The 13,080-nt window shown below is 37.4% G+C and overlaps 1 protein-coding gene across 1 annotated transcript in view; it reads right to left on the bottom strand.

Annotated features, from left to right (window-relative positions):
- The window catches only part of LOC117303935 (probable E3 ubiquitin-protein ligase HERC4), a 31,436-nt gene extending 18,829 nt beyond the window's left edge, over positions 1–12,607 (bottom strand). The window contains exon 1 of the mRNA XM_033788401.1: positions 12,083–12,607. The gene's annotated coding sequence lies outside the window, so the exon portion shown is untranslated. The remainder of the gene's footprint in view (positions 1–12,082) is intronic.
- Positions 12,608–13,080: the final 473 nt, after the last annotated feature.

The following is a 13,080-nucleotide window of genomic DNA, read 5'->3' as shown; positions in this document are numbered from 1 at the left end:
AGTCATCTTGAGGACGATGCAAAATGAATTTGGTGGCTCGTCTCTGGACACCTTCAACAAGTTTTATATTACGTTTTGAAGTTCCACTCCAAATTGAACTACAGTATTCTAGGTCACTTCTAATTAATGCAGTATAGAGAGATTTAGAAACTCTGCTAGGAGCGTCGTAACCAATAGTGCGTTTAATCATACCCAACTTTCTATTGCACTTGGCAGTAATGCGATTAATTTGAGAATTCCAAATAAAATCAACAGAAATATCTACACCTAAATCACGAAAAGAGTCTGTTCTTTCAAGATGAGAATTATTCAAGCTATAATCAAAATTAACGCACTGTTTACGTCTAGAAATAGACATAGTTTGACACTTCTGGATGTTAAAGCTTAAGTCCCATTCAACACTCCACGAATACAAAGAATCTAGGTCATTCTGAAGAAGCCTACAGTCCGATGTGTTTTTAATGGACTTAAAGCATTTAGAGTCATCAGCAAATAAAGCTACAGTGGAATGTTGAACGGAACTGGGCATGTCATTTATATACAAAAGAAACAAAAGCGGACCTAACAAAATCGACCTGCCCGGCTTTGTCCAAAACACAGCTGACCTCTTGATAAACAGACAAAAGTTGGGAAACAGTGGAGCGGCCTTTGACAAACCCGTGCTGTAAGTGATGAAGTTCACCCTGAATGGCAGGAAATATGGTATTAAAAATGGCCCTTTCCATAACCTTGGAACATACGCAAAGTAACGAAACAGGTCTATAATTTTCCACACAACTCTTGTCTTTTTTCTTGAAAATTGGAACGACATTAGCCCTCAACCAGTCACTTGGTAATTCTTTGGTAGACAAAGACAGGTTAAATAAATGACTCAAAGGAGATACAATTTGATTAGCACATTCCTTAAGCAATCGAGGAGATAGTCCATCGGGGCCTATAGCTTTAGTGACATCTAAATTATTAAGTATTACAAGTACATCACTTTCGCTGATGGAAATAGAACCCAACCAAGAGGGCCACCGTGAAGAGTAGACTGTTAGGATGACAAATGTTGATTGATCGATCCAAACATCATGTTACCGCAAACCAAATATTTAAGGAAATACTGTACTACTATTTTAGTGTTTAACAGTCACTAACAAAGTTTTCAAATCTTTTGTGGTATTTTCCCACACCTCTTATCAGGAGCCATACATGTTGGAACTTGTTTCCGACAAAGACAACATTGCTTTTCAGCACTCTCGTATTGAGCACCGAATTTCTTTGTTGATACTTTGCCGATTGGAGAGATAAACAGTCATGTAAGTATTTATTCACTAAGTACTTTGATAGATGAAATAATATACACATAATGAATGTTTATGAGTGCAATGGTGCGAATATGTTCATGAGTTGAAAGATGGAATGTTCTATTCAACGAGGCGGAGCCGAGTTGATTGGAACATTCCAGCTTTCAACGAATGAACATATTCGCACCATGGCACGAATGAAAAACATTCATTATTTGTTTTATATAACATCCAAGTAGAACTTTGTCATTTTGATTGAAAGAAACAACTTTCAAAACAAACAATTTCAACTGTAGAAGCCGAATGCTAGTAATTTTACTATGCCTTCTTGCAGTAACACCTGCTGCGTTACCAAAGACACGCGCACGCAGTGATGTTTTTACTCAGCTTTTTCGTTCCATCCGAAAAGTACCATTGCACGCTGCCAGCGTGCAATGGTACTTTTCGGATGGAACGAAAAAGCACGGCGAGTGACTCAGCGTGCAATGGTACTTTTATTTGCTATCACGTGACGGACAATCCTCCAATCAAATGGCAAGGATCTGCTTGGGTGTTATATAAAAACCTTTATCATAGCCCTGAGTGGACACTATTCGTAATTACTCAAAATAATTATTAGCATAAAACCTTACTTGGTAAAGAGTAATGGGGAGAGGTTGATAGTATAACACATTGTGAGAAACGGCTCCCTCTGAAGTGACGTAGTTTTTGAAAAAGAAGTAATTTGGAGACGCCAGAATTAGATTGTGAGGTCTCGAAATCAAGCATCTGAAAGCACACAACTTTGTGTGACAAGGGTGTTTTTCTCTTTCATAGTTATGACTTCAATGCCCAATTGAGCTCCAATTTTCACGTTTTTTTTATGGCGCATATTTTGAGATGCACTAAGTGAGAAAACTGGTCTTTGACAATTACCAATAGTGTCCAGTGTCTTTAACTTTTTTTGTTATAAAGTCAAGTTACCCAATCTGAAGATCAGGCTTGGAGCAGTTGATTTTGTGTGAATTGAGGAGTAATTCATGTTGAAGTAGTATGAAACCTCAATGATCATAGATGATGAAAATGGAAACAATTGTGAGAACGAAAGTCATAAGAAAGCATTGCAAATGAATTGAATTGAATTGAATTGAATTGAAATGTGACTTGTATTTAGAAATTCAATGTGGAAGACTGCAACTATGAGGTTGTACTAAAAAAGAAAGACTGTAAGGAAACTATGAAAGGTTTAAAATTAAAATTTGTGATCGTTGCGTTAGGTCAGTATTAGTGGTATAAGTAATAATTTGCATTATAGCAAGAAACATTGCTTACCAATTATCAGTCAAAACTAGCAGGAAACCAGTTACCAATGGCATGTTAGGCCTACTTAACAGCATTTTGGCTGGTAATAAAATTGTTTCATGCTTAGCTTAAATTTGTGAAACTACCATAAGCCGCAGCTTATATGCTGTTTTTTGCCGTGTTAGAATATCTTGCCGTTTATACACAGGGTGGCTTATTTCCGAGCATTGTCGTAAAACGCCAAGGTATGAAGACAAAACAATATGCACATGTTTCTCAAAATGTTTTATACTTTAGTCTTCTATTAAAAATATATATATATATTATTGCCATTAATTTCAAGAGTGATTACCAAACATATACCTTCAGCTATTTAGGAACTTCTGATGTTAGAGACCATTAAACTAAAAAATCTGGTTAATTTGAGGCAGTACTTTGTTCTTGGGTGTGTTATAGGCTACTATGAAGCCCTTCAAAATTAAAACATCAAATTTATTTTAACAATGGCTTTTTGAATGCCCCCTAATAGACAGCTGCACAGTTTACACCAATTTGGTAAAAGTGCAGGTACCCGTGCTTTTAAGCACTACCTGCAATTTTACCAGATTGGTAATTGGTAATTGGTAAATTGGTTTCTTTAAAAAGAAACGTTACAGAATTGGTAAGAAACAACAACTTGCTCTCTAATCCTACCCTTTCATGTCTCCCTGCATTGTTGTCGAACAATACATTTACCACTTTTATGTACCAGTAACCCTTCCTTTCATTCTAAACATCCTTTGTCCTCGCCACTTCATTCCTATTGGTTCATAGCCACCAATATTGTTTCTGAAATAGAAACTTTGATTGGCTGTTATTTTCCCGCTTCTTTCTGGATCCTTTCCTTAATCCCTTTCCCCCTCTCTTTTTCTATAAATGGATATGTATTTGTTTGTACTTGTTTTATGCCTCTGAAGAAGGTCCGGATTGGATCGAAAGCTAAGGCCATCTACCCTATTCATTATTTTATTATTAATAATAAAAAGTTCTTATATATTTCACAATAACCGTATCAATGCTCTTTACATTAGTGCCCTGTCGTCGATTTCACAAAACTCTTCCTAACTTAGGATTAATCTTATGACTTAGGACGAGTCCCAACCCTGCACTGTAGCTTGCAGACCTTAAGATTAATCCTAAGTTAAGATGAGTTACTCGTCCTAACTCGAGATAAGACGAGTCCTAACTCTTTGTGAAATCGACGGCAGGTCATAGGGCCAATAACATCCCTGTAATGTTTCTCAGCTCCCTGAGGAGTATACAGCCCTGAGCTGCCTGTAAGGCGCTTATGGCTTTTTCATACACAATATCAACCTCTACCCTCGCAGGTATCCATTTATACCCCTGAGTGAAGAGAAGCAATTATAGTTAAGTATCTTGCTTAATGACACAAGTGTCACGACCGGAATTCGAACCCACTCTCCGGTGAATCAGCACCAGAACTTGAATTCGATGCTCTTAACCACTCGGCCATAACATAACAAAAATCATGAAGATCACAGATTTACATCAAACTTACAGGTCTAATTATGATGATAGCAGAAAACATCCCTTGAAATATTTATCTCTGAAATGTCATATTTGATGAGAAATAAATAATCTAACTTCGCGTTTGGAGTTTATCGCTCACTGAGCGTTTTATTCATTTTTATTTTTGCATCGATGCAATGCAAAATTTGTAATAGTTTTTTTCACTATTCTCTCGTCACCCAGATGGCCGATCGATCTAAAACTTCTACAGGTATCAGATTGTATACCTTTACTTTTCATACTTTTAACTATCCTGTTTTTTAGCTGCACAACTGGGAAAAAGTGTTAGGGCCTTAAAGCCATTGGACACTTTCGGTAAACAGTATTGTCCAAGGCCCACACTTCAGGTATCACAACTTATATATAAAATAACAAACCTGTGAAAATAGTTAAAATGATTGACATGCATTCGTATATAAAAGCCCTTAAGGTCACCTGGATCCACAGATTTCTATATTCAAATAACTTGGGTTGATGGGTCACTCTTTTTTTGAATATTTCGAATATTTATGATCCTCTAGCACTCGAGGGAGGCCACCAGGCAGAGCTGATCTATTTAAAAGGGGTCGCAAATCAAAACCATTTTTGGATTGATGTTCTTAATGCTTGGTGCAGCTTTGTTAAGTGTCATGTATCTGCCAGTCAAATTGACGCTTTGAAAAATGTGTTGTGGCATAATCAGAATATTATGGGTGTGAACATGTCTGTGTATGACATTTTCATTTTTGTCTTGCAAGGGATGGCAAACAAGGACCCTGGCAATACGTTACAATACTATCACGGTTACTGTACGTGATAGTAGCTGGCAGGCGGCAGGGCGCAGTTTCACAATAGCTGATACAGCACACACTTAACATTCATTCACTGTAACCACAGGCATCAAGTGGGTTCAATCTGCAGACAACGCCCTGCTACTACTAAGTGGTATTTAATTGTTTCCAACACAGCATCTCGAGCAGGGGGTAAAATCAGCCACAGAAAGGCAAAGTTGAAACTGTGAATTTCTACATTTTTGCTGTGGCATCCGACAGTTGGTTTTGACTAATTTACTTTATGATTCCATCTACAGCCACCGGCCTATGACAACTTGGGTTCAATTGTGTGCACAGCTACAAAAGCAGCGGGTGAAATCAGCCGTGGTAAGCCATTCAGCCATTGTAAGGAAAACAAATCAGGCCTTTATATTTAAACAAGAGTGAAAGTCAATGAAACTGTTATTGCATTATGATTTATACTTTTTTTATGTGGCCGCAGGCAGTAAGTTGGTTTAGACTAATAGACTTTATGATTCCATTGACAGCTACCGATCTACTACGACAGCTTGGGTTTCATCGGAGGAAAGAAAATGCAGTTCAGTTCAATTTATTTCCACTCAATCAATTAGCTCAACAAATAATAATTGCCACTATGGAACTTTATATATAGTGTAGAGATGAAGTGGTTGTAGTTTTCTGAAGTGTGTTTGGTAGAGACCCCCAATATTAATGTAACTGGGTTAACAAATAATTTTCAAACTCTTAGTTACAAAATAGAAATGCAAATATGGTATAGCTCCTCAATATCTCATAGAATTAATCCACGACTACTGCCTTATTAGAAATCTAATCGTTCTGGCCCACAAAATCTTCTCACTCCTTTTCCAGCCACCACCAAAGCTTATGGGCAAAGGGCTTTTCAGGGTGCATCTCATGACCTCTGGAATTCACTCCCTAATTGCATTAAAGTTCCTCTCTAGAACAGTTTAAGTCTAATTTGAAGACACATTTTTTTTAAATAACTTGTATTTTTCATGGTCTGCATTTCGTAGTTCTTTCTGTATTTTCTGTAAAATAAAGTAGCTTTCGAGTATTGAACAAAAACAATGTAACTATAATTCCATTGACTCAAAAAGGGATTCACAGGAAAGACACAAACAGGGCAACAAAGCTGGAAAGGCTCAACGCGCAGTGACTTACCAACAGACACAATAATGAAAGTTAACAAATCTGGTGGTTATTTTACAATACTGGGAAGTCTGTGGACTTGGTAAAGTTTTTCTTAAACCCCTGAATACTCCTATTGATATCATTGTTTAGGGAGTTCCTGTACTTTGAAACCTTGAAAATATACACAACTCATGGATTTAAATGAGTATATTAAAATCTTTTGCATGTCCAGTTTGTCCAGTTTTTAAAAAAAAGAATCAGGTAAATCTTTGGAGCTGAGTTGATGCATAATTATTCCAAGTTGAAGAAGATGAATGTCAGATACTGTGTTTTATGGATCATAATTGGCACAAAAGTCGGCACTATTAATTACTCTAAGGGCCCTTCTATGTAAATAAAAAAATATATTAAAAAATAAGTAGACAATTTGTTGATTTTCCCCATACTAAAACTCCATACTTATTAGTACTTATTCTTTGATTTGAATATCTGTCAGTGGAAAAACTTGATATAAATTTAAAATCAATACATTATTGAAAAAAATCATGGCTTTGGATTGTTACATGTAGCTCACTCAACTGAAACAGTTTTCACACATTATGAGTTTATTAAAATATTCATGATTCTCTAGATGCCTGATGGACAGACAAAAATAACATTCACAAACATACAGACAGGTTGAACAAAGAACAACAAGAAAATGCAGGCGCCATAAATATTGAATTATTTGTTGCTTTATTTCTTTTTACATGTACTTTTCTAATTATTTATTCCTTTTTGTGTTAATACTTTTTGTTTTTATTTTTTAATTAACTATTTATTTGTTTATTTATTTATTTGCTTGTCTAATTATTGTTTTTTGTTTTTTCTTATTTTAAGTTGTGCTTTGTGTATACAGATTATTTATATTTATTTCAAATTATTATTATTTTTTCCGTTTAGCTTCCCTGGGTCGACCCCGATGTTGCGTATTTTATTTTTTTCCAGGACGAACGTGGGCACACAATTACCCCACGTTCGTCCTGGAAAAGTCGCCTATTTTATTTTCCAGTACGAATGTGTGCAAATGTTTACCCATGCTCCACCTGGATCAAAAACAGACGCATCATCACGTGAGCCTTCTCGTCGTGACGTCAGTGCACCTTGGGTCAGCCCCAAGTGACCCTATCCACAAGTGGGGCTCTTGGGGCTGGCCCGAGGTGCACTGACGTCACCACGGGAAGGCTCACGTGGTGACGTGTCTGTTTTTTTTTCCTGGTTCGAGGACGAACGTGGGGTAATTGTGTGCCCACGTTCGTCCTGGAAAAAAATAAAATACGCCACATCGGGTCGACCCAGGGAAGCTAATCGAATGCACCCATAGTGAGCTTGCCTCCCTATGTGACTGGAGTAACAGGCTTTCGAGCTACAGTGTTTAATTATACTTTTGTTGATCCTGGCCATCACATTAGGGTTGTTTTGTAATTTCATGTGCACTTGCTTTGTATTTACTTTTGTATTTATGTTATTTATTTGACATACTGTCTGCTTGTATTTGTAATTGTTTAACGGCCAAATAAAGAATAAGAACAAAAATAAGAACTCTAATTTCACATATCAATTTGTAATGACAATTAAGCTGCTGTAGTGTGAAAACCCCTGTATACGCGCGTTTCTGAGCAAAAAACAACGCATTTTCACTCTTTTTCGTCACTACTCCTTACTCCTGTACTGTGTGAACTTATTGTTTGCAGAAAAAGAAAGATGAATACATCCCCTTTTACATTGTCTTTTATGGAGAATACTATTGTTTTTTCTCCGTAATTTGTTGATTTAAAACTTGTAGTTTCGTACCGTTTTGCGTGAGAAACTGAAAAATACCGTCCTTTTTTTACAACCTTTTAAAAGGCCGTATCTAGGGCCCCCTAAGCTTGAACAAAAATGTTGTTTGCATTGAGTTAAACTTGATTGTATTTATAAGCTTTAATTTGGTGAGACAATCATTCTGATTGGAGTAATATTTCCTCCGTCAATCTGGGTAACATGAAGTTGAACCAATAAACGATCTCGTAACAAATCCCCTATCACAATGCACAAATCAGCGCGTATAGTCACAGAGCCACACACAATTCCAGGAGCGCGCACGCTGTAGCAGTGTGTGTGTGTATATTAAATGTTTTCTTAGTTGACTTTTCAGTGTTAAATACAAATTCATATGCATATTTTGGGTTGAACAATAATCAAAACCTGGTCTTCCTAATCAGTGAAAGCGTAAGTTTCCCATGACTGTTATGTTCAATGGATCTTAAAGGCAGTGGAAGCTATTGGTAATTACTCAAAATAGCTATTAGCATAAAACCTTACTTGTCGCTGCATCAGTATCTATATGTGTATCCATAGACTTGCGAAACCTCTCTAATGAATGCGTTTTTCAGATTGAAACTAATGAAACAATTTGTTTTGTAATGAAATCTTTCAGATCCAACAAAGAAGGATGGAAACAGCTCCCAAGGAGATGTTCCCTTTTGGCCTACTGCTTACTGTATGCCTACTAAATGTACACGCTGTACGTGCATGTACGCTGGAAGCCCCAGAATATAAGGTTTCATATGCCGATGAACAAACTAACTTTACATGCACGCTTACTTGTAACAGTGAGAATGTGTCAGAGCACAGCTTCCCAACTTGGGACACCAATTTGAACGAGACCAGTGTCATCCAGAAACGGAATGAAACAGCTAAGAGTTCTACCCTACAGCTTACCCTCCATCTACAACCTGAAATGGGTATGCTAATATTGACGCAAAATTGCATAGCTTACTCGTATATCTCCAAAAGTCTTCAGTCAGTAACCACAACCATTTTAGCTTGCCATTCTGGGCAACTGCTATGCGATTTACACTACCAATCGTCAACAGAGCTATACAGTGTATCTTGTGGGTACAACATGTCAAAATGCGGACTTACATTGCGGTGTGAGGTTAGGGGGAAGCTGCTTGCAAACTCCCAAGCAATAGACCCCAATACTGGCGAGGAGGTGAGGTACATGTACAGTGATGTAGACTTGAAAGGAGATCCAGTGAAGTGCTACCTCTATCACACGAACATGGACGAAGCCAATCGCATTTACATCATACTGAAACCTGACGTTAACAATAAGACAACCCAAACACCAGTATTCATACTGAAACCTGATGTTAACAATAAGACAACCCAAACACCAGTATTCATACTGAAACCTGACGTTAACAATAAGACAACCCAAACACCAGTATTCACAAGCCCCTTACTGACAACTCCACGTCCGTCCAATAAAATAGAAAGCGAAGAATGTGACACCAGTTTTCCCACAGTAATTGTAATTACGGTAAATGTATTTATGGTAATTGGAATTTTACTAATTGTAATCGTTCTTCTGAAGAAAAATGCCAGATTTCAGACTTTGTTCATTAAATTCTTGGGAAGGCAAAATACAAGTCCTCATATGGTTTAGTGGATTCTGTGACCTCTTGTACAAGCGGCAAAGGGTCAGTCTAGACCACTCTAGTACAGAAACTAAAAATACAAGACCATGGCATAGTAACTACATGTATGTGACCAGCCGTCGATTTCACAAAACTCTTCCTAACTTAAGACTAATCTTAGGACTTGGGACGAGTCCCAACCCTGCACTGTAGCATGCAGACCTTAAGATTAATCCTAAGTTAGGAAAAGTTACTCGTCCTAACTCGAGATAAGACGAGTACTAACTCTTTGTGAAATCGACGGCAGCCCATAGAAATAGAACCCAGAGAATGCTGAGTGCGCCATTATGTTGCGATTTCATTGTGAGACCATTTTTATGGATGCGTGTTTGCCATTTTTCTATGCTTGTATGGCAAAATATGCAATACAGTAGACTTCATAAACATTGACCGATGAAAACGCGTCGAAACAGTCTATTTGCGATGATCATTTTGCCACTAACGCGTATCGCGTGGAATTGACGACACAGAGGGCGGCCAAGCGTAGCGTTGTCCGGGTTCTATTTCTATGGACCAGCCAGACTTACATGTACTTTGCTGCCAGGCCTTTATTGTATTTACACCATGGTGTTGGATGCCTTGCTTTGTGTCTTCTTTGTATGTTATTTTGAGTTGCACTTGCATCGCTTCCACTTATTGCACAGCACGACACAAAAGGTGATACTAGTTAAATAGCACCACCAGTGTTTAATATTTTCCTTTTGGTTTGTTACTTAATATTGGTATACTTAAAGGTGAGCACCAATTGGCAGGCACATTTCTTTGACTGAACAAAGATAATCCTGCAGCCAATTCCACCCAAACTTTACGCAACTGCGCAAGTCCACATGAGCAAGGATTTCTTGTGCTAGTAGTGCTCAACTTATGCAATAAATGTTGTGAAAGCGTTGTGCAGTTTCAAGCGATCATTTCAATCTACCGGTACTGTAATCCAAACTTATAATTGATTTAATGAATACAATGTCACAAAAATAATTTCATCTCAGTTTTAGCACATTAAAACGTATTAACCAGTTATTATAGTATGTTATGGTACAACTTGTTAATAGGTTTTTACATATCAATATAAACCACAAGGGAAACTGACTGGGTAAATTTGTAAATGATTTTTGGGGTTGAACAAAGAATTGACTAGAGTGGGATTCGAACCAACGGTTTTTACATGCTAAAATGAGCTTCGTCTCACTGAGACAAAAACTATTTTGTGACTTGTTTTACTCATTTCTCAAAAACTACAGCACCTCAGTAGGTATTATTTGAAGGGAAGCTTTCTACTATCATTATCTTCAAACCCTGCAAGTTAAATGTAAATCTGTGGACATTTTGAAAAAGTACCTGAATCCTTTAATTGGTTGACTCATCTATGATCAGCTCATTCAAGTCTCAGTTAAAACACATATTTTCAGACAACTTTATAGCGCTTTGAAACGCATGTGGAAAGCCCTATACAAATGTTATGATTATTGTTTTTATTTAAACAAACCTGTACAAATTTGAACTCAATTGGTTGTCGAAGTTGCGAGATAATAATGAAAGAAAAAACACCCTTGTCACAACGAAGATGTGTGCTTTCAGATGTTTGATTTCTGGACCTCATAATCTAATTCTGAGGTCTCGAAAGCAAATTCGTGGCAAATTACTTCTTTCTCAAAAACTACGTTACTTCAGCTCTCTATTGCTGTTCATTAAAACAAGTCGGCTCTTAAGCTAAATGTTATTTTGAGTAATTACCAATAGTGTCCATAAGATCACATTTCGTTTGGGGGACAGAAATCTTTGTAATAAACACACTCATAACTTTTTCTTTAGAGCCAGTCAAGTTAATTGTAAATAACTGGCTGTATTGTAAATTTCAAAGCACACATAATTGTAAATAATTTGCACATTTTGGAAATATCGAGAGACAGATACTAGAGGCTCTAAATATATATTGATATTGGGGTGTCATGGCCGAGCGGATAAGAGCACTGAATTCAAGCTCTGGTGATTCTGTTCAGCAGAGTGTGGGTTCGAATCCCGGTCATGACACTTGTGTCCCTGAGCAAGACACTTAACTATAATTGCTTCTCTCCACCCAGGGATAAATGGGTACCTGTGAGGGCAGAGTAGGTTCTTGTGATGGATTAGCTTAGGCGCTACATATTTGGTGGCACAAGCTGGATACTCCGCAGGGAGCTGAGATGGTTTAAGGAATGATTTAAGGCCCAGTGACCAGGGGTAATAATGTTGAAGTGCCATTAGCGTCACTGCGTGACGAACCTGAGCGCTATATATGAAGCCATTATTATTATTATTATTATTGATACACAAATCCAGTGTATACAAAATATTTATACAACTTTTAATATTCCTAATGTAGAAATGTTTTGCTGTACTTTTATATTTTTATTGTCAGCCTTCCGACTACAGATTTTGAATAAACCAGCAATAAAAACAATAATGTGAAACAAATATGTAACAGTTTGTATTCCAGTAGGCCTACTTCTCCACCAAATAATTTGAATTTAGTACTTACATATCTGACGACGGCTTCTTTGGGCGCAATTCTGCCAAACTGTTCTCTTGCCTTGTCTAGGTCTCACACCATGATTCTGCCTTCCACTCCCGTAATGTGCCTCATTCCTACACAAAAATCAATTCCACAGAACACGTCTTTGAATCTTCTTCTTTTAAAATATATGCATCCCTTCAAAACAGTTAGCATGATAACTATCTGATCATACAAAACCCTACAACTGCCTGCCGTCGATTTCACCAAACTCGTCTCAACTTAAGAATAATCTTTAGGACGGTTCAGTTCTGCTACCATAGACGTTAGGACGCATTGAACCCATCCTAAGTTAGGACAAGATCCTAACTTGAGATAGGATAAATCCTAGCGTTTCGTGAAATCGGCTGCTGGTTTGTACGGCGGAATAACTGCAAGCAGACTTCACCAGAGATCACTTTTACTCCAACATCATATTCCGTTAAGAGATCCATACTGTAGTTTCTTCAGTTAAACAAGTGAACAACTACATGTACATACAGTACATGTACATACATTGTACATGGCCACCAAAGCAAGCAACAGCAAGTCACACACCAATGGCTCTATATTCCAACCAATGTTGTTGTCATTGAGTTTTTTGCCCTCATCATGACCTCAGCCATTGTTTGCTTAAAAATGAATACAGTCCTTGTTCTGTTGTGCCACTTGAACACACAAACCTTCTAGATTGTATTAAATATAAAAGTACACGTATTTTTTCTAAATTTGCAGTCCCTCCCAGTACCAGCACCGCCTAACATTGCAAAAGGCACAGTAAAGACAATTATTCGCAATAAGTTCGATGACGTTCTGAAGGTACATTGTTTTCCTGAAAAGGCATCCTTACAGTCTGATAATTTACCAGTTAAAGGGAGACTAAAACAACATGTTCAATTCTGGCGTGATATAGGTTCCCCTGACATGATTTTATCAATCAATCGAGCAAGGTTATGTAATCCCTTTTGAAGAGGAACCCCCTCCTA

Source organism: Asterias rubens, chromosome 20, assembly GCF_902459465.1.
Source record: "Asterias rubens chromosome 20, eAstRub1.3, whole genome shotgun sequence".
NCBI lineage: Eukaryota > Metazoa > Echinodermata > Asteroidea > Forcipulatida > Asteriidae > Asterias > Asterias rubens.
This window is presented reverse-complemented; position numbering and strand designations above follow the sequence as displayed.